The 23239-nt window shown below is 43.6% G+C and overlaps 1 long non-coding RNA gene across 1 annotated transcript; it reads left to right on the top strand.

Annotated features, from left to right (window-relative positions):
• The first annotated feature begins 11641 nt into the window (after positions 1-11641).
• LOC309849703 lies at positions 11642-15534 on the top strand. Its single transcript, XR_014303851.1, has 3 exons — positions 11642-11957; positions 13512-14073; positions 14615-15534. It is a non-coding gene; the product is annotated as an uncharacterized lncRNA (long non-coding RNA).
• Positions 15535-23239: the final 7705 nt, after the last annotated feature.

Here is a 23239-nt window from a genome sequence, read left to right as displayed (position 1 = left end):
ATTTTTGATTAATAGCCATGTTTAATGAGCTATTCTTTGAGACTTAGCCTCTGGAGAAATTTTTTTTATTAAATGTATTCAAACAAAAGCTGTAACCAGATTGCAAAATGACCCTCAAGTTCTTAATTTGTTTAAATGAAGATGTTTGATTCTAAAACTCTACATTTATCAGAATTATTATTGTACAGTTCATTATTTCACATTTAAGCAGCCACAAAAAGTGAGTAAATACTTTGCATAGATTCCAACCTAGATGTGGACATCTCTTGGGTATACCATAGACACATCTTCACTCCCCCGTCATCTGTCCCAGTGCTGGCATTCTTCCTTGAACGAGAGCTCAATTCTCACCTCCTCTGAGAGCAAAGACTTCTCTATTCCACCTTTCTTAATTTCTCCATCCAGTTGATTTCATGCTATAAAATTTACCACTGTGTCACAGAAGTGTCACCTTAAAAATGGTCAATTTTACGGTAAATATCAAATGTGTATTTACTACAACAAAAAATTAGGGGGCCAACTGGGTGGCACAGTTGATTAAGTGTCCGACTCCTGATTTCAGCTCAGGTCATGATCTCAGGGTCATGGATCAAGCCCTACGTCGGGCTCCATGTTCAGCATGGTGTCTGCTTAAGATTCTCTCTCTCTCTCCCTCTGCCCCTCCCCCACAACATGCATTCACACTCTCTAATAAATAAATCTTTAAAATTTTTAGGAAAAAAAAAATGAGAGTTCATGCTAGCCAAGGCCACATATAAGTCTAAAGAACTTAAAATAAAACATTTATGTAATTGTTCCCTTAAAAAATGTTACTGTTTAACTGCATATTGCTGGGGTATTTCAGATGTGTACATTATTTATTATATCTTCCTAACTAGATTGATTGTAAGATTCCTGAAAGCTTGAACAATTTCTAAACCTTTGTAAGCCCTTCCCAGGACTTACAACAGTGCTGTGACACAGCAGATAATGAATCAATAATTACTGACAATAAAGAAGGATTTAGTTGGACACACCTCAGTTGATGCTTTTCTTAAAATTTTAAATAAATATCAGCAAGACAGCCACTAGGAAAGTTATACCTCATCACCTCTGATCTCAAAACTCTTAATCAATATTATCCAGTCCCTTTATTCTTTACCCATAGTTAGCCTTTATATATGTAAAGAGGCGATTTCACGGGGGCAGAAATGGAGCCTAACCTCTGGTAGTAAACAGCAGCTTGCATTAACTCTAAGGTTGGTACCTTGGACAGCGCCTCTGCGTCGATGGATTGAGTGGCATATTTGATTAAGAAAGCCTTCAGAAAGCAGACAACTAAGAAAAGAGGAATGGGCAGGGACAGAGAAGCAGCAGGACAGACAGCAGAACAGTGATATTCAATTAGTGCATTAGTGCACTTCAGAAACCCCTAGAGCACCACTTGGAAGCCTTGGGCTTCCTGTCTCCTTGTATATCATGGGAGGCTGGGGGCTCCCCAGAGTCTACATCAGTCAGATGACGGCAGGACATCTGGAGCATGTCTGCGGATGTGGAGTCGCCCTGCATTGACAAGGGGAGAGGAGGCAGGGCCAGCTCCAGCCATGTGGCTCTAGCATCGATGTGCTTCTGCCCTCCAGCACACACTGTGGAAGGGCCATCGATTCAGCAAGGGCAGGACGGTGCCTGTCACCCTTCCCTCTCCAAAGTCGATGTTAAGAAGCTGGCATTTATCAGAACGAACAAACACCTGCTGCCAGTGGAGTATGCCCAGAATAAGGACACATAGAAGAGCACCCAGAGAGCTGGTAATGAGAAGCAGGGGCTCTTGAGACAGAGTGCCACCAAATGCAGGCTTTCACTCACACTGTGCGTGACATTCTGTTACAACCAGCAACAGCCCCCGCAAGAAGGAAGTCTGTGATCTTACTTTGGGGAGATTGGGGAAATCATATGCAGGTTTCTTCTTGAGATATATCCCAGAGTCTCAGCCTTTTGTTCCTTATTTCTCATCTACAGCAATTCATTTATATTCCACTGGGCTTCTGCACATAAAATTCATCTCTGTGTGGGTGGAAGTAGCCCCAACTTACTTACTTCCGTGCTGTTCACAGAGTTATTTTCATTATTGGTACATGATGTGCTATCTCTGTAACTCACTGTACTTGGAGAAACAGTGGTGGACTCTGGAGGGTAAAATTGAGTTTAATGGCCTTAACTCTCTTGTTGCCATCGGGGTAAACCCTGCTCTCCATCACCCTTTATCACATGCCTATATCGCCAAACCTGCATCTACACCCTCAGTGATAAAACTGGTGTGGATTTCAGTGACTTAGACTTGATGTGGTGCTCAGTGGTCTCCATTTATATCACACAAAAGCAAATTGCTAACCCAGTTTTCTGTGTTCCAGGTTCCCCACTGAGAAACTTACTCTGACACCAGGCAAGACCTCGAACATAATTTCAACCAACTCCAGGTAAGGATTTGGTCTGGTTTCAACAATCTAAGCTAACATTTACTGAGTGCCTTCCATGTGCTAGGCATTTCCATAGGTCTTATTAATTATGCCAACAGCAGCTCTGGAAAGTGACTATGACCTCATCTTGTGGAAGAAGAAACTGAAGCATAGAGAAGATAAATAATATTCCAACAGCCAAGTTGCTCGCTAAATAGCAGAGCCGGGTTTAAATCTAGGACTGCCTCTCTCTGGGGTCCCCATCGGTCCCTTTCTTTCTGCTGTGCTGCCTCTCCTAGGGCATGCAAGACCTGTGGGACAGGGGTGGCCACCAAGCGTCACTTGCAGTGCAGCAAACAGAGAGGCAGCTCGACCCCATTCAGAAAGTCATAAATGCCTTCCTTTCTGCCCCCTGCATGATGCTGTGGTACTTGCAGAAAGAAGCAAGCCTCCTTCCATCGACCCCTTTGGAGGAGGCTGACCACAGCTAGATCACCAAACCCTCTTTCCACCACGTTGCTCAGGCAGGGTAAGGCACTGATGACCTGAAATTACCTCTTAATATTCGACTCTGGTTTTCCTGCTTCCAGAGATAAGGGAACATCCCAAGGATATCCTCAATGTTGAGATCTCACAGTTAAAGGCATGAGTGTTCTCAGTCTATGCAGGGTCTGAACCCAGGCTGTCCAGGTTCAAGTATGATTCTGCCACCTGCTAACTGACTGATCTTGGGCAAATCGCTTCCCTTTTCTGTGTCTTGGTCTCTTCCTCCCTAAAAACGTTAAAGATAACAGTAAGTATTTCACAGGGTTAGATTTTCTCTTTGTACTTGTAGCAGTGACCCTGGCAGAGCTCTCCTTCCTTCCCCGAGACCCACAGCATGGCTGACCAGGAGTCTTTATGAGGACGTAGATTTATAAGAGCTTGGGAAATGTAATTTCTGTTTGCTGGGTCACGTGCCCTGGAAGCAGCCCGGGTGCCTTCCTTCGTACCCATGGGCTTATTCCTCATTTTAGGCCTCTGCGATTTGGGAAAGGCAAGGGGACAGCACGAGATGCCTCCTACTGGTAATGCTCTTTGATCATCAGTGGAAACTACTTCACATCCTCCCTGCTGGCTTTTCCCTGGCGTCTATCATGACAACAACCCATTCATCTCAGGCCCTTCTCTAGGCTTGGATGCGTTCTGTGTTCTACAGTGGTTTTAGAGGATCTTCAATAATTCAAGAATTATTGAAATGAAGGCTCTCGACCTCAAGGACCTTGCAGACTGCATCCTTTCACTAGGTCTCCAATTCCTTTGCATCTCCAAGACCCCAATTTTCTGATGTGTTCTTTATCTGATGGGGCTACCTTGACATCCATGTATATATTCAACAGAGTTTGCTAAAGTTGGCAACATTTACTATACCCTGATAGCTTGATACAACTGTACTTCAGAAACACGCTTCTGTGTATTCTAAGACAATTATTTTTAAGGTTTCTTTCCTCCTCCATTTCTATAAGTAAAAATATTTGGAAAATGCATAATGTGATATTTCTATAAAACCTCATCCAACCCTTCACAGACACCGGCCCCCCATTTATGGGACCCATATTGTTGTCGGCACCAACAAAAATGCAAAGAGCAAGCAGGCGAGTCTTCGGCTCTCTGGAACAGATATTTTAGGGAAGGAAACAGTCAATACACTGGCAAGAAGGCGGGACAATTTGTATTACGTATTGGGAGGAAAAGGAGAAAGAGGGAGAGGAAGAGGGAGTGGGTGGGCAGAGACAACAGAATGATACGATAGAGACTAAGTTACAGAAAAGGTAGCAGCACCAGAGTCCTTCAAAAGCAGCGACATTTCGGTTGAGATCCAAAAGAGGAGAAAGCCAAACACACAGAGTCAGGGGAAGAGCCTTCTGCTGGAACGAACCACAAGTGCAAAGGCCCAGGGGTAGAAAAGACCCGGTGGCCCAAGCTAGGGGAGTGGCACAGTGGGAGGCTGGAGAGCAGCAGGATCAGGTGGGGCCTTGGGACCACGAGAACAAGTTTGCACTGGATGTCTCACTGGATGGTGAAAACTCGTCTAGTGTGTTAGCGACTCGCATCCAAACATCCAGGCTCCACACAGGGATCTTTCCTCTCTTTGATCTGGCAGACTCTCCTTCCAACTTTAATAACCATTTGCTATACACACATGTTCGGACAGCACTGCGATGAAGAAGAAAACGCAGAGGAAGGAGCAAGTTTTAGAGAAACCCTGCCAAATCCACATGGAAAGAGAGAGAAACGGAAGCTTTAGTCTGAGCGCTCAGAGTTTTAAAGCTGAGGTAGCTCTCCTATGGTCTCTTACGAAGACATAGATGGGTCGGTGAGGAGCATTTTAAGCTCCTTTGAATAACAGTTTTAATTGCTTTAAAGTGAATTACAGGTGTCAGAAAGGGCAAAGTTTACCTGTTGGAGATGTATCCAAAATCCCGGATATAATTTGTCGATTAATTCATATAAATAACATAACTTTTCCCAGTTCCTAGATATAAACTTAAAATGAGACAACGCTGGGGAAGCTCATTTCTCTTTTACATGAAAAAAAAAAAAATCAGAGTCCTGTGTTCAGAAGCAAAATCTAGAGTGAAAGGGTAGAATACATCCTTTAGACAAACTAGATATGAAAAGACATTTTATAGATACTTGCCCTGAATAATGTGGTAGTTTGTGCATTAAATGCTCTTGCCCCATTAAGAGAATATCTATTTCTTCTAGAATATGGTCTAGACTACCACTTTAAGTAATTGATCACAGGGGTGCCTGGGTGGCTCAGTGGGTTAAAACCTCTGCCTTCAGCTCAGGTCATGATCCCAGGGTCCTGGGATCCAGCCCCGCATCAGACTCTGCTCCACAGGGAGCCTGCTTCCTCCTCTCTCTCTGCCTGCCTCTCTGCCTACTTGTGATCTCTCTCTGCCAAATAAATAAATAAAATCTTAAAAAAAAATAGCTGATCACGCCGTCTTTGGAAAATTAATACCATTTATTTTTAAGGTCTTTCATTTTATTGTTTGCTTGAACTTATCCCAAGACTCTGCTCTGTTCTTTGTATCATTCAAAATGAGAAGAGTAAGACCATCTCTGAGAGCAAGACCACCGCGAATTACTTTCCCCACCACAGTGAACAGAAAGCAGAGAAACCTCTTGATTTAGGAAGAAGAACTTTCTCTCTGGCAGATTTAATTAAATACCTAAATGTTAATAAAGCATTTGTCAGTGGACTATTTAATTACTTTGAAAGCAGCGCACTCCCCCATGTTCATTTTCCAGATGAGGAAGTTGAGAATCACATCGATTTAGGAAATAATCTCTAGGACAATGCATTTTACAATCTTGAGCCAGGAAGAAATCATCCCACCTTCTCTTTCTTGTAAAAACTCATGCTAATATTGTCACTCCATGTACTGAAAGCCAGGAAGTAAAGGTCTCCCTGAACTCAGAGAATAAAATCACTTTTCTGACAGATCCTTTTAGCATGGGTTCCAAATTGCAGAATAAAAAAAAATACAGCATACATCTCTTCTCCATATTTATATCTTCTGTATTTACATCAGAAGGGAATTTTAATTTAGGAAACACAGCAACTTGTATTTTAAGAACAAATTAGCCTCATTAGCTAGTACAAAATGCTGTTCCTCCAGCTATCATTTTGAGATTTTCTTAAAATTAGATTCATCTTTCCTTCGCCATCAGAAGCCAACCCTCAGATTAAATGACAGCCTCCAGCCACACACAGAGAGAACATGGCGGATCAGTCGTCGCTTCTGGTCACCGCCTTTGCGGCTATCAGGAACATCCAAAAGGACAGGAAAAATAAGCCATGTGCCACAAGCCCTTAGATGGGGAAGTTTTTAAATGGGCACCTCTGGGTGGAACTTTGCGGAGGAAGGGGCATCTGGCGAGGTTTCTCGGGTCCTGAAAGATGAGCGTATCCACTGAATTCTTCAGTGTTGAAGGGTCACGGCCAGGGTAAACCGAGTGGCTTTGGAATGAAAAGTATGATAACAATGTCAACTCATATTTTTCCAGCCTGGCCCTCCTCTGACTCCCCAAAGAGAGAATCTCATAGTTTCTCTTCACAAGTTTTCCGGTTTTCCTTCTTGTCTGTTTCAGTCCTGTTCAACGAGGGTATACACTTCTATGCCAATTATGTTTGAATAATTCCTGACTCATGGGTAAAAGATCAAGAAAACACCCTGAAATTTCAGTGCTCCATTCTTGTGAGTCTTTTAAGCTAACTCACACCATCCATTATCCTAAAAATGAGCCCATCACCTGTTCCTCACTTTTGTTGCTTTACGCGGATTTCTCTCTGGCCTTCTATATCTGTGTGCTCCCCAGACACGCGGACCTGAACACAATATTCCAGGTGTGTTTCTGCCAAATGCACTAAATTACTCCACTTCTCCCTCATGACGTGATGTCTCTACACATACAGCCCCAAATCACATTAGCTTCCATGGCATATTGCAAACATGTCTAATTTGTTGTCCACTCTCCCTAGGTCTCTCTGGCATTACTGCTTTCTGGATGTTTCCCTCTTGCTGCTTACTTTTATAGCTTGTTGTTTTGTTTTTTTTCTCCCCCTCCCAAGCGCTGGGGTTACACCTGTCTGCCTTCATTCCCATTCTGTTTGATCCTGTCCGTATTTTTAACCTCAGAAACCCCTTGTAGCATTTTTCTTTATTCACTGGTGTGTTTCCAACTCTTCTTGATTTAATTTCATCTGTAAATCTAATTAACATGCTGTTTACTACATTTTTTTCCAGGTTACAAATGGACACGTTCAGAAAGGGAAAAAAAAATAGCACTAACAGGGATTCCCAGGGTTCTTCTCGGCACCTCTCCTACTGGGACAGCCTCAGAAAGTGCAATTAACTTTCTCCAGCTCAGGGGATGGCTGTTTCAGCCACTTTACACCATTTTGATGGACAGCTGGGTCTCTCCCCTAATCAGCCAATTTGGAGATAGAACAATTACAAAAGACAGCAATTACTGAATGCAGTCTGTCATTATGAAGATGGGGGTGGAAGAGGAAGAGGAAAGAAGAAACGGCCCAAGTTGAGCGTCAGATGATTTAAAAAAAAAAAAAAAAAAAAAAAAGATCTCAGCCCTGCCCTGCTGAACAAGGGGCCTCTACAAGGCAAAGAGAATTCTGGGTTCAAGTAGGTGAAAATGCTGGTTTTCCAGCAAGCCTCCAGTCCAGCACCCAACCTCCCAGAAATCAAAGATCAACGATTGCTTTTTGTTCTTGTTCTTAAAGACTCCAAGAGGGTCTTAGAATCCTGCTATGATATTAAAACAATTACTCTCAAGGTTATCCTTATGTCTTTCTATTTTGGGTTATAATTTAAGTATATTTGGGTATAATTTAAGTAATCTGTTTTTTAAAGTGAAAACAATGACCCACGAGATCCTGACGATAGTGACCACAAACCACGGAACTCTGAAGACATGTCTCATCGTGTGTCCCCTTTGGGTTCAAGAATTTCAAGTTCTTGATCTTTCCCTAAATTCACTTAAGCAATGGTCTCAAAAGTACTGTATGCTTTTCTCTGTATCCAGTGAACAGACCGAAAGATGGGGCCCTAATCAGGGAGAAAACATTGTATTTCTCAATTTTAATGGTCATGGAGCACCTGGGTGCTTCCGGAGCCTAAACCACTGGCTCTTGATTTCCACTCGGGTCATGATGTCAGGTTGAGCGAGCCCTGCGTGGTCTCCACACTCAGCGTGGAGTCTGCCTGGGAATCCGCCTGGGATTCTCTGCCCCCTGCCCCTGTCCATCCATCCATGAGCCCACGTGTGCTCCCTCTCTCTCCAATAAATAAAATCGTCAAAGAAATTTTAATGGTCACAGTCTTACTAGAAGATTAGAAAAACATCCTAGGAAAAGCAATATGTATCTCTATTTAAGCATGTATTTAATTAGGATCATTTCTAATCCAATTTTTTTTCTAATATGAGAGCCGGAGAACAGGAAAGGCAATTCTTCTCAAAAACTGGGTCAACGGCAGAAGCCACGTTGAAAACTAGTGGAGCTTAATGAAGAAATTCCTCCCAACACAGACTGGGCATTTATCAGGAAGGAGAGGGGACCCAGACCAAGGGGGTGGTTGACAGGGAAAACATTTTCATATTTGAGGGGAAAAAAATCTTAGATCGAGAAAACAAGGTTCTTATGAATATTTTATAGAAGCCTTTACCTTATTTTCCTCCAACTTCTTCCTGTTTTCATGAAAGAAAGTAAAGGAAGAGGGGAACCACATATAAGTCCAGATTCCCTGTGAGCATCAAGAGGAGGAAGAGGTTTTTTTGCTGAGAGATGTTGGGGAGAAAATCACGGAGGCAATCGAACGTCCTCTGCCAGGTAAACAGAACTGGGCTCCGGAAGGCTTTTGACCAGAGCTCAGTGCAACCCAGAAGCAGGCAGAGCACATTCTAACTGGCAGCTTCCTTGGCACTTGGGACAGGCCTACGCTTCAAAATAACTGAAGTGCCATGGGTAGCAATACGTTCAATACTATCTTTCTAGAGCAGGATGCAGGAGGTTCAAACTGGATTTCGCCGTGATCCTGATGGAAGTCTTTGTCCTTTATAGCTGCTGTGGTCTTGCTAACTACGCACGACCTCCCCTAAGCTCAGCTCTCTCATCTGCTCAAATGCCCTCTCCCACAGGGTGGTAGCCCATGATCAAATGAACCTTAAACTTCACACGGAAATAGGGCATTTTTCATAATTAAGGTTTCAGAAAAACTTGAAATGTTTCATTTCTACCTAGAGTGTGTATGAATCACAACTGGAAAAGCACAGAATTTTATATTCATTAATTCCAGGCCGGTGACATGAACACTTCTGTTTTCAAGCAGATCAGGAAACACAGGAATGAAAAACCTTAAAACACTTAAATGTGTAATTGCATATACTTCTAACTGTATTCTGTAATGATCTATTTGAAACAATCAAATCTAGTAGCGGTTTTTGATCTGAATGTTTATATTTTGGAATTATGAGTCCTCACATATTTTGCAATATTTCCGTTTATTCTTTATCAATGATCTGCAATAAAAAACAAATCATACCACATTGAGATCATCTAATATTTGACGATCACAATGATGAATTTCCAAATAATGAAGAATTGAACAGAATAACAATGGTTATATTCATTTAGGCATCAGCATTCCTGAAACCACTAGACTGGTTACATACCAATGAACAGTTGACCCACGTTGGTTGCAAATATGGCTGAAATTAACCAGACTACAAATATTTACTCTAATTACAAATAATTACTCTAATTACTACAAATGCTAACTGATCGGTGAACTGATCTACTGTTATTCATTGGTCAACCTGCAAACGGCCTGTGCATTTGGACACACACAGCATGTTATAATTTCGATTTAAACTCCCACAATGTATACGTATGCTATGGAAAAGTGCCAGGTGTGTGCATGTGCATGTGTGTGCATGTGCGTGGAAACTTGATGTTGTTCATCGGCAGTACTCTAATAAAATTAATACCAAAGATTTTTTGTTAACAGTTGAAGGCCACCCTGGTGATGACACAAAGACACTGAGACATCCATACATGAAAAGAAGCTTGAGAATTAGTGAATATAGTCTTATATAATGTCAAGACTATAGGCATCTGTGCTCATGGACCAGACTTAGCATCACTAAAAGTGGACGACGATACTGTATGCTCCAGGATGCAACAGGAAGTAATGACCCAGCACCAACGATGAAGCCTTCCTGCCCAGGGCTTGACCTTGAACCTGATCAAGCCCACAGCACCAAACACCCATGTACAGGAAACACAGGGATAGAGAGCCAAGTTAAATGTCTTTCTAGGAAAGTAACTAATCAAATTCAGAGTGTAGGACATCCTGAGAACAAATAGCCTGGTTTATCCAACTATGAAGGAAATGAAAAGGGAGGGATTAAAATAAACATAAGAGACATAATCAGGACTCTGGGACCTCCTTCGAACAAGCTAACAGTATAAACACACCTCTGAGCTAAGCAGGGGACGGGTGAAAGGGTATCAGGAGAAATATTGTTATTTTTGGTCACTGGGTTTCCAAAAGTCGCCCTTGTCTCTTAGGGATGAATAATAGCAAAGTATTTCTGGGTGAAATGACAATCTGAATTTGCTTGAAAATACTCCAGGAAAAGGAGGGGGAAAGTGTGAGCAGATGCCAGGGAGGAAGAAGAAACAAAATTGGCAAAAATAGTAATAATCGTTAAGTCTAGGACACCTGAGAGTTCGTTATCCTATTTTACCTACTTATTTTGTAAGTTTTAAATTTTCTTATACTAAAATGTATTTCAAGCATGAGTAAATGTATCTAAATTTCAATTAGTTGTTTATTCGTGTATCACAATGAGAGTTATCAGCATAATAGTTTGGGGGAATCGACCACAGCTTAAATCTGGTAGGTTCTATAGGACGAGTCACCAACAATAACCCACTAACATCCATACAGACTACTCCAGTTTCCAAAAGAAAAAAAACAAACACCCCACCTGATTCTTAACTGTCTCTCCTACCCTCCTTCCCCACTTCCAACAGACTAACAAGAATGGGTCACTTCACAGTGGGCTGCTGCTTCTCGACAATCAATCAAGCACAGCCTTCTGCAGCGGGCCGGGGGGTGGGGAAGCTCTGTCTTCCCCCGATCAAGGCCGGTGCCCCACTAGGGGTGGGAGTGGACACTCATGCCCCCAGGGAGGAGCTGGGGCTGGCATGTACTTAGGGACCCTTAGGACAATGCAGGGAAGGTAGAAGGAGATCCCGTCTGAATATAACACTGCCTCAGTGCCTGAAATTAACATGTAAATTTCCCTTGGATTTTTGTTCAGGTTTCTAAGTGGCTTTGTCTTAAATGGATATGCTTGGGTTTTGTTTATCACCTCTCTAACAGAAATCGAGGCAAAAACGGCATCCCGGGCTGCCATGGGCAGAGAGAAGAAGCTGCCCCGGGGATGGTGGAGGAGCACACCGGGGAGCAGCTCTTTGAAGGGTAGAATGAAAGCACATCCCCATGTCTTGGAGCTAAGAGAAGGAAAAGGATATTTACATAAGATGAGACGCCAATACATCGGAAAGTTCAACGTGCTTAGAAATAGACAGTGGCTAGGACAATGATGAAGGAACCACATTGCTGCAACAGATTGCGTCTTTCATGTTTGATTTTCATTTAATTCCTGAAGAAGGCAGAGGCTCAGTGGAATGACTCACCCACATCCTCTTCCTTCAGGAACACGCCTGCCGACCCGACGGACGCCAGAACCTGGAACTGCCCCTATGTGTTCCCCTCCTGAACTGATCGTTTTTCATACGGCGTTTTTTGACGAGAAGCCAAGTTCATCCGAGGCTCAGCCACGAAGCAGGGTTTCAAACCAGGTGAGGAGGTAAAAGATGGACTTTTCCAGCCTGCTCGGCCCGTGATTCATCCGTCATGGTCTCTGTGCCCGGAGAGAACAGTAAGCTCTCTTACCCCTTCCTCCCTTCGTTGCTCTCCGTCACCAAAGTGCAGTTAACAAATTAAGGTATTCTATCTGTTTGAAGCAGAAACATCTTTTTGTCATCTCAGTCAAGAAATGCACTAATGTTAAGGGATTGAATTAAAGTTTGGAATAATAAGCATAGTGTAGTTGGGTTCAACATGAGGTTAGAACCAAGTAGAGAGAATGGAGAAATTGAAATCAAATATGCTTAAATGACTCTCAACAGCTGTGGGGTATTTTTTTTTTAATTAGGTAACAATATGCAAGGGTCATCTGGAAACAAAGACAGTATGTTTTTCATGGTCAAGAACTTGATATCTAGTTTGAAATAATTCACTCTTACTGTAGCTATTTCCCGAAAGTCTCGAAACCCAAAACATTCATGGTGTTGCATTGACGACGATGAGATGATGATTTATTATGTTGGTTTTAATTCAGTATAAACTGGAAAACCTGAAGAATGTTGGGTTTACTTGAGGACACGGAGTACATAACATCCAACTCCTCTTTTGCACCTGATTTCCCTGGCGGGGAGGAAGTTGGCTAACAGGTATGTGTTGAGTTTGAGGCTTTAAGGAGGACTGAGACCTGGCTCACTTTGTTTCTTTCTAATGGAAGATATGTCATTAATACAGAGGGTGATTAGTGATTTTTAAAAATTCCGAATATTGGTATTACTTAGACCTCTCTGTTTGTTTCCTCATCGGGAATGTATAGAGCACCAAGTATGTTCAAAAGAATATTCATATAAATTTAAGGATCCACTATCTAATTCTTTGTTATGTGGTTATTATTTCATAATTAAATAAGACTTTTTGGCTTTTCCATAATATGAAAAAGCTTTTGTTACAACAAAAATATAAGAAGACAACGTGATATTTCTAGCCACTGACTAACAAGTTGCTTTGTTCTCTCAACTTTTCATCTGGTATTAAATGTCATTGCCCAGAAGATTATATTATATTGTATTTTTAATTCAAGCCCAAATTATAGCATTTTAAATGAAATTAGAGCCAAGTCCCATTGGTATTTGAAAGTGGCAATTCATGATTTCTCCATATTATGTATTCCAGCATTTTTTTTTTTTCTGTTTTCCCAACCTGTTCTGTAGACCGGTTTCCAATTCCGTACCATGTCTTCAAGCGTGATTCTACAGGAAATTTCCTATAACTGGGGAACGGTCCCTACATTTCAGAAACACACAGCAGCTAATTTGATGACAAACTTCGGCTTAAATCCAAAGTGTACTCGTAGCTCCCAAAGTCTGACCTTTGTTTCTCACAAAACTCCTGTGAAGAAATTCCATTCATGAATTTTCCCTCTGTCGGAACAAAAATATCTAATTGCCTCTTCTATGAAATCTGTATTTATCAATTATGGCTTTCTCGGGGAAATTCTAATTTGCAAAAATGCTCTATATTCCAAGCTTTAACAGTTGGAGGTAGATGTCCTTAAGGATGGAGGGGGAAAAAAAAGTTCTTTTTTAAATGGCACATTTACTAATTATAAAATGCTCTTATCTCTTTGCAGCCAAAGCCAAAATGAACATGTGCCTTGTACTAAGAAATCCCAGGATTGTCACAACTTGTGCCAGCTGCTGAGGTTACGACACCTGTGCCAGCATTGCCAGCTCTGCCCACTGTCATCTGTTCCAACTGTTCCATCTGCACTGTTTGTACCAATTCTCCCATTTCTGCATCTGTACCTTCTGCAGAAACGTTTCCAACAATGCCAGCTGTGTCATTGGTGCCAAATATGCCAGATGTTCTATTTGTCCACCCTGGGCCAAATCAATGCAGTTTTGTGCTCATTAGTTTTAGCTGGTAGATTCTATTTTACAATTTTTTGAGATGTATTTAGATTGAATCCAGGCAAAAATCCCCATTGCAACACTTTGACGTCTCCCTACCCATCTTTTTGGCCACCCCAACTTTCTTGAACAGCGTGAAGTTGGTCCATGTCATCTTGACCAGACGAAAGCCGTGCTCTCCCACCAACGCAGCGCTAATTGTGGTAGGCCGTTGCCTGCAACGTGAAACTCTATCGAAGAAAACATTGCAGAAGCCCCCAAACACAACAATAAATTGGCAAGGTAATTAAAAAAGAGTAACTTTGTTCTGATAAACAAATGGGAAATGCTCAACAATCAATATGTCGAGCCGATTAGAGTAATCTATGGCATAATGTTCTATTAAGCTGCCTGTTTATTGGTCTTTTAATCGGCAAAGTCACACATGCGGGTTGATGAGGGCCACTCTCCTGTTTTCTGGGTTCTGCTCTGCAGAGTTTTAACCAAGGGTGCACGCGGGCTGTAGGGCCGTGCCGATGGCCCTGACCGCCTCCCGGTAGAACGAAGCAAGGTCAGGAGCTTTGCCCTCTGGCCAGAAGCCAGCTTTCTCCTCTCTCAAATGTCAATTCTACCCATGCCAACACAAACCATTCTTGGGGCAAGAATGCGCTCTCATCTTTAAGGTTGAAAAAAAAAAAAGGTATTTTCATCCTCACAACTTCAATCTTCGACACCACTGCAATGCAAAAAATATAGTGTTTTTCTCTTTTCTTTTCTCATTTGGGAAAGCTCTTTTTTTTCTTTCTTCTTTTCTTTTTCCTTTTTCTTTTTTTTTCTTTTTAAGGAGCCCTAACACTGAATCTCCAAACATTAAACCAGATTCTTTCCTCTCCGATTGTTCTTGAGATGGAGGATGAGCTCAGAGTCAAGTCTGTCCTTTGAAAACCGATGCTCTTCCAGGAATGTGAGGTCCAGAGGACAGCATCTACCTCCTGTTTATCCAGCTTGGATCGCTTAACCACTGCTTCCCAATGACGAAAGTCGCAAGTATTCACTGGTCCTTCAAAGCATTAATAATAGAGTTCTTGATAGCAAATAAAATGGCTTGTGATCACGCCCAAAGATCTGTACTCGGTCTACACACGTGATGAGGTCCAGTGAGGAAATGTCTCAACAGCATTATGAGGTTTCAAAATCTACACAGAAGCACTGAGCTTCCACAGAGAACTATCAGATTACCATATGCAAATGACTTTGTTTAGGTTTTAGGCTAAAAATGCTGGTGACATCATTTCTTCCCAGACAAGGATGTGTATGCTGAGGCTCTAGTCTCACCAGTCCTAAGTAGGCCAATATTCCCATACAGCTCGAATATCCTCCGCTCAATCACACTTTTGCCTTCTAGGGTAAGTGATTGTTTCTCACTGTCCCAATTCCTTAGCCCCAACACACAAAATTTAGTTTTTTCTGATCTCTTCATCCCTTGCCTTTCCATAACTTTCTCTGAACATGGAAAGGAGACTAGATAAATATTGATTGCCTAAAATGGTAACCCTCTCTCAAACTATCCCCAGTTCCTGACATAAGGGATTGGTCTGAGTCTGCTGACCCAACTTCTAGAAATGCCACAGACTTTTAAAATTCTAATTCTCTACGTTCCAAGATGCCAAGAGGGAACATCCTTAATTAGGATTAAAATAGTGTGATGACTCGTCGGGAGTGCACCCTGTACCTTCTCAGAACATTTTAATTAATAAAACTTCTGCTCCCTGCTGACAAAGATGTTTCTGATGGTGTTCTTGCCCAACATATTTACCGCCTTCATGGATGTGAGTCATTTGAATAACTTGGAAGAATCCAGAAACTCCATGGTCTCACAGAATTGAGTGATACAAGTGTCAGGTGTGCATCCAGTGTAGAGAGTACTTTTCATCACCTGACATGGTGACCACAAGAACATTCAGATCTGCAGGTAAGGGATAGAAAACCACCCATTTCAAGGTTCCAGTGATGGGGTGGCTCAAAATATCCAAATGACTTTGAAATTTGCTCTCACCACACTCAGCCGCCCTGTTAGTTGTTTCTCTGGAATGAGTAAGTCAACGTGGAGAATATACTGTCCACTGATCTCCTAGCCACTTGCAGTAAACAGGATACCTCAGTGCTCTTCAGTTTCTTGAATATTTTTCTACTACTTCCTCAATCTCACAGCCTACATTTTCAACTTTGGAAGACCAACAAATCTTAGCAAGTAGTTGCCTCACTATTAAGTGGATTAGGATACTCCGATTCTTTAAAATTACAAGCATGACAGCAGCTACGGGATTGATATTTAGGAAAATGCTATACAAGATGACAAAAATGTCCCGAGGGGCCATGACTCCACCAGTACTATTGCCATCATTTTTACCATTCGGTGACTTATTTTCAGGTAAATGACACTGCTTGACTCGTTAATGTTCCAACCCTTATATTCAGCCCCTAAATAGTCCCCAGACCCCAGGGTCAAAGTATGTCGATGAGCTGTCTGCATCTAGAAGTGAAATCTGTCAAAATGTAGAAGAATTTGAGGAAGTCGGAAAAGAGGTTAAGAGAAGACAAAGTAGGGCAAGGATAGAAAATAATAAATCATTGCAGCAAATCAGTAAGAGGAACAGACAGAAGTGGGTTGCCTTGGTTAGAAACAAGAACAAAAACCATTAGTAGAGACTCACTAGTCCAATCAGAAAGCAGGTCCTCGGAGGTTAATGACACATCCAAGCTCACACCGCTTATTAATGGCAAACTCAAGTGTAGAACCAACCTATCCTCAGGTTCTTCCTCTGTAACATAAAGACCATAATAACAGTATGAAACGGGGGGAGTTGTGCAGGTTGAGTGTGTCAATGGACAGCAAGCACTGAGAACAGGATCTGACAAGTGGTAAACACTGTGGTTGGCTCTCACCATCATCATCATTAGGACACTTGAACCTGTGGGGGTTTTACTTTCCTCGGGCCATACGAACTATATCTGGCAAATCACAGCATCAGTTTAAAGTCATACTCTTACCCGCAGCAATAAATCATCTTATTGCCATGCTTGTAGGCGGGCCATTAAATTTGTATTATGAAAAAGGAAGTTGGAATAGGAGCCTGAACGTAAGCAACAACCCAACTGTTTTCGGTACCCTACCTGGCACACCATGAAGACAGTCAAGGTAGAGACTGCTGAGATGCCTGAGTTAATGGAATGAAGCAAAAGCAGGATCAATCTAGACCAACCAAGGCCCCAGCAGCAGTGGTATTTGGCTCCAGAAAGAAAGCACTCTCAGCCAGTGTCACACCTCCACGTTCTCATGCAGGTAGCCTCCAGTCACCTCTCTGAGGGTAACCACAGCTACGCGGGTCCTCGCCAAGCAAGAGAAACAATAAGACCACAGGGATTCCAGAAGAAAAACTCCATTCTAAATGGAATCGGTCAACCACGCTGGGAAATTAAGAGGCCAAGGCAGGAAGGAAATTGTAGTAGCTACATAATGAAACGAATCTCTCCTACTTGTAAGTAAGGTAATTTAGACTTCCGGTTTGACTCAGCCTCTGATTCTAGGCGTCAGTACTAGGAGGCCCATGAGAATCACCAGGGTGAGAGATGCTAGACCGATGGAATCAGAATTTCTCAGGAATAAAGACCACGAGCATGTGTTTTTAAGAGGCTCACCAGGCTATTCGGATGCATTGGGAGAGTTAAGAAACCACTTTGGAAGCCCAGTCGGTGCTCTTTCCTCTTCATGAGAGTGGCCTCCTAACAGGGCATTTAATTACATTTGAATTAATTATTTAGAACTGCAGAACTCTGGGCTTTAAACACGAAATCGTATTTTGTGCAAAAGGTTTGGCTCCACCCGGGTTAACTTGTGCTTTTTTGGCTTCCGTCTTCAGAGTCATTTCTTGCCTCATCTCCATACACTCAAGTTGGGCGTGATCCTGAATCACAAAAACCAGAGATGAAACCTTCACTCGCGAGTTTGCTGCATATGCTCCCATAGGAGTTGGCCTCTGAGTTAACCTTGTTACAACTGGAGAGCCATCATAACAAGTGCTGGGACGCAGGCACGGGACGATGCCTAACCCCCTTCACCGTACCCGAAGTCTGAATCCACGGTGGGCTGGACATAGACTAGATGGCTTTTTTTCAAGCAAACATTTCAAATTGTGTGTAAAGCAGTTCACAGCACTGTTATGCATGGAAGCAGAGTTTCCCAACCTCTGACAATGGCACACTTGTGCGGCCCAGATGGCTCATGGGTGTGCCAACGCAGCGACCCCTTCATCCCAGGGGCAGCCAGAGCTTCTGGGCTAGTTGCCTTCAGGCATTAGCAGCCTTGCCCCATTGGCCATACACACGTTACCACTTTCTGGACGTGCCATGACATGAAGAATGTTATAGAATGGAACAGGGCAAGTTGAGCCCTGGCGAGGCCCTCTTTAGACATCTAAACTCCATGGACTAGTGACATCAAGAAGAAAAAAAAAAAAGGAAGAATTGAGGTTGGGGTTGCCAAGTCTTTATTTTGGATGTTACTACAAAGCAACGGTTACCTGTAGCTACCATTTTGTAGAAGAAAGGGGATTGTGGAGCTGTTTGCTTCCCAAACCCTTCATCATAAAGTAGTTCACATCATGTGAGAGCATACTGTCCGGACGCCAAGTGCTGATAAAATATTTTATCAAGAGTACTGAATCTCTTTTTCTGCTTTTTATTTTGTAATTTTTGATCCCACTGAAAAGCTGAAATACCATCACAATGAATACCCATCCCCTAAATTCTAGACGTTTGTTGACATTCTCTTCATCTCTAACTCTCCTTGCTATGGAACCATTTGAAAGGTATGACATCACGTCTCTTCACCCCTATACACTGTGTTCTGTGTCCCTAAGGAAAAAAAAAAAATCCTCCGAAACCACAGTAGTGTTGTCCCATGAAAGCTAACACGACTCCGATGTCACCTAATGAACAGCTCATATTAATAACATCATCATTTTTTCAAAAATCTCCGGCACAGATTTGTTTTTTCCCATGTGAGATTTAATCCGATACCACATACATATTTGGTTGCTCTCTCTCTTCAGTATCTTTTGATCTAAGATAGTAGTACCCCATGTGCTTTTTTAAAGATCATTTGTTTTTCACGACATTGACTCTTTTGAACAATCTGGGCAAGCTGTCTTGCCGCGTGTTCTACATTCTGGATTTGTCTGTTGACTTGTGCTTTGATTCAGGTAGAAATGGCATTTTCAACTCCTGAGTATATAGCAAAGACATAATCGAGACTTAGTGAGTACTGAAATTAATGGAGAGATTCTCTCCCCGGTTCTGATTTTGACACTATGGAGTGTCAATAACTTCATCACAAAATGGCCCTCTCCCGCAGGCCAGCATTAAGTACCCACTGTTCTATAGAACAAAAATGATTTCGAGGCACCTGGTGGCTCCATCAATTAAGGGCTCAGCTCTTGATTTCAGCTCAGGTCACAACCTCCAGGTCCTGGGATCGAGACCCACATCGGGCTCTGCCACACTCAGCGTGGAGTCTGCGTCTCCCTATCCCGCGGCTCCTCCCCTTGCTTGTTCACGCTCTTTCTCTCCAACAAATAAATAAAACTTTTTAAAAAATGATTCCACCATAGACCATCTATCGACAAGCCACAGCACTGGAAAAAGATGCCGGGTCTTCAGAAGACGGACCTAATCTCTGCCAAGGTTCAACTTACAGACTTGAGGGCAGTCACTCATTTCAGTAAATCAGTTAGGCTGACACAGCCTTAGCATACCCTGGAGATTGTCTAAGATCGAAGTAAAACGTCAGGCCACATTTTAGAAAGAGAATTTGGCCCCTGCTGAGTTGCCAGGAGCCCCCTGCTTACCGTGGCTCGAAGTGTCCATGGTACCCGGGAGGACGGGAGAAGCCTTGCTCAGAGACGTGGCGAGAGGCCCCTGCCGCTCCATCGACCACCTGCTGGTTCCCGGACCTGCTGGGGCCCACGATGTCCTAATGACCCGTATGTGCCCTACCGATCGCGGAGCTTTTCTGCAGGAGACAATAGAACAGAAGCTCACTCGAGCAGGAGCACAAGGTCGGTCACTCCCTTCCGCCCACGGGCTTCCTCCGTTGCTGATTCGGATCCTAGCGCGTGACCATGGGGTCCAGGCCGGGCACAGACTCCAGGCGGGAGCACAGTTTCCTCTCCGGGGTAGCGGGTCTCCAGATCCACCCACCAGCCTCTGCGGGTGCCAACTGGTCTCCGCCCCTGGGGAGAAGGACTGCGGCTCTCAGCGGGCAGTGAGAGGGGAGACCTTCACCCCATCCGGTGCTTTCCCAACAAGGCGAATTAGCAGCAGGCGAAGAAGGAAGGGCTGCCTCCCCGCTGACCCCAGCCCTCACCACTGTGCCCACCACCCAGCTGACGGGTTTGCACTGACAGCACGACACAGGGCCGAGCACGCCCAAGTGTCCCAGTGCCGATGCCCATTTACTTCACATAGACACGCGTGTGCTTCTGAAAAGGGATTTATTCGCCCGAGCCTTACAAAACCAGACACTTCTCACCCTGGCTCCTCCACTTCCAGCCAACGGCTCTGGCGCCTGCTCTGGGCCATTCCTGACCACGCTGCTTCTCCTGGCCATGGCGGGATGAGGGGGACAGGAGGGCTGCTCCAGCCAAGTTCAGCCAGAGGCGACAGAGACCACACTTTGTACATCCATGGCACTCCCTGGGGCATGCCAAGGTGGCTTTCCATTCATCTGGGCACCGTGTTCTCCTCTCCAGGGATCTCCAGGGAGGGGATGCTGAGAGAAGCGAGGAGGGGCTTCGGGACCTGGAGGTAATCCTCCACCCGGGGACAGAGGGAATATGTACATATGGACACACTGGGACACACAGGGTTGTGGGAGTCTCGCTGGGGGGAGGGGTTCCAGCTGCCCGCAGTCGGGGGGGTCAGACTATGTGGGGAAGAGACCACAGAGCCTGCATGTTGGAGGCAGAGCAGAGGACGTGTTTGTGTGTGTGTGTGTGTGTGTGTGTAGGGATGCAGATGGTTGGGCAGTAGGATGGAGATGGGGATCCGTGAGAGAGGGCAGGGTCGCAGGAAAGCATCAACTGACAGATTGCTAGCTCTGCCACGTACTCCAAGTGGTTCCATTCTCTATGAAGAGAACTTCTGAGAGACTAGGTTTGGGGTGGGACTGATGAGCCATTTCCTCATTTCTCTGTCAAAAATACTTTTCACACCTGCTGTGTGCTGGGACCTGTGCTTGTTCGGGGCGTACTCGTTTTTGAGGTGCCGTTAAACGGTCCAGAGGAGATGTTGCTTTAACTGAGCTGAAGCATGAATCGAGCTCAGAAGAGCATGGAGGACAGAGATCGCCACGTGGAAACCATCTGTGATCCGCTCTGGGCAAATCCTACTTCTTCAAAGCCTCTCCTTTTGGCTGGATTCTTCCTGTGGACACATTCTTCTCCAGTGGAGCTCTGCTATATTTATTTGGCATATTTAGGGATGTCTGGCTGCCCCCTTCCCCATGCTGGAAGAAATCCTGCATCTTTCCATTATGGGTGATTGGATTACGTCCTGAGTTCTAGAGGTTTCCTGCTACCGTGGCCCAAAGTCTCCAAGCCAGTAGTTGATTGCCGGTGAAAAACAAACCAAAAATAGAGTCCGGGTACAAGATTGAGACCTAAATAAATAAATAAATTAGGAATGTTTCAAACAAAAAAATCAAACTGTACAAAGGAGTTTCTCTTCTTTTCTCTTGCAATAAGATTGTCTACGCTGCCATGTTATGGCCAGAATGTTCCTCTGTTTTAATAAAGGCTAATTTTGAAAACAAAACAAAGCAAAACAAAAACAATACAATACAATAAAGTGTGTTGGTAATCTAGACCGTGGACAAAACCATAGTTCAGGAGCTCATCTGTGGGACCAGGCACCACCAGCCCTGTTGTAATAGCTTATCCTAACTTCCTGCCTGGGAAAACTAGCAAACCACAAAGCATCCAACAGTAAAATTATATCAGATGTCACTCTCTCCTTGATAGAACTCGTCAGACCAACAGCCAAACCAAGGAGACACACTTGTAAAAGATACACCAGGCTACTTTTGTTGATGTCACTCAGTTGAACTCCCCTCCTTGACAGGTACCCCAAGGCGATCAGATCCCTGGTAATGGGATCTCCGAGGTCTTACCACCACAGCGACACAACCTGGGGAGACCAAGTTCGCACCTCTGGTAGCAGACAACAGTGCAAGTCCTTCTGACCCATCCTCGAGGTTATCGCACTAAAGGCACAGTAGAGCAGGGCCTTGACTTTGGGGTCCGACATTCCTCGGTAATTCTGCGCATCCCGTGACATGAAAAGTCATTTGTATGATCTCAGACATAAGCACAGGTGTTTGTAAACCCTTCACAGGACAAACACTATATGAGAGACCCAACATCTAACGATCCAAGTTTAGGGAAAGGAAGCTGTGTTAGTTTCCCAGGGCTGCCGCTATAAATGACCCCAAAATGTGGCTTAAGACAACAGAAATGGGGGAAAAAGAAAAAAAAAAGACAACAGAAACATTCCCTCACAGTTTTGGAAGCTTGAAGTCAAAGGTGTCTTGAATTCAGGGTGTCTATAGCATCATGCCAGCTCATAGGGATCTTTCCTTGCCTTTCTAGCTTCTGGTGGTTGCGAGGAATCCTTGGTGTAGCAGCTCCGGGCAGCACATCACCCATCTTTGATGCCATGTGGCGTTCTCCTTGCGTGTCTGTGCCTATGTCCAAACGTCTCTCTTCTCATAAGGACACCATCACTGGCTCAGAGCCTGGCCTGATTGAGTATGAACTCGAAGACATTTACAAAGACCCACTTTCTCCATAAAGTCACAGTCACAGGTAGCAGGGATGAGGGCTTGAACTCATTTTTTGGGAGAACACAATTCCACCCATGATAGGAAACAAAAAACAAAAAACTGATTTTTGGCCTTTGTTCTTGTTAATAAAAGGAGAGACAGAAATAGTTTTTTAATAAATTCAAGATGCTACAAAGTTTAAAAGTCTTAAAGTTATATAAAATAGATTTTCATTATAATTTAAAAATATATCCTAGGGACACTGGGAGGCTTAGTGCGTTGAGCGTTCAACTCTTGAATTTGGCTTGGTTCAGGATCTGAGGGTCATAAGATCGAGCCCCGGGTCAGGCTCCACACTCAGCAGGGCGTCTGTTTGAGATGCCTGCCAGCTCTCCCTCTGCCCCTCCTCCCGCCTCTGCTCACGCGCACACACACGTGCTCTCTCTCAATTAAACAAATAAATAAAATCTTCTTTAAATATATCCTAAAAATTAAAAGATACAAAAATCAGAAAATGCTATTAGCATGATTAGATTTGATTTTGAACTATTGACCTGGGAGTCAAACACACTAATAAGAGGACTGACGGAC

This window comes from Mustela nivalis (genome assembly GCF_964662115.1).
Source record: "Mustela nivalis genome assembly, chromosome: 16".
Taxonomy (NCBI): Eukaryota; Metazoa; Chordata; class Mammalia; order Carnivora; family Mustelidae; genus Mustela; species Mustela nivalis.
The sequence above is the reverse complement of the archived record's forward strand: the minus strand, read 5'-3'. Positions and strand labels throughout refer to the sequence as shown.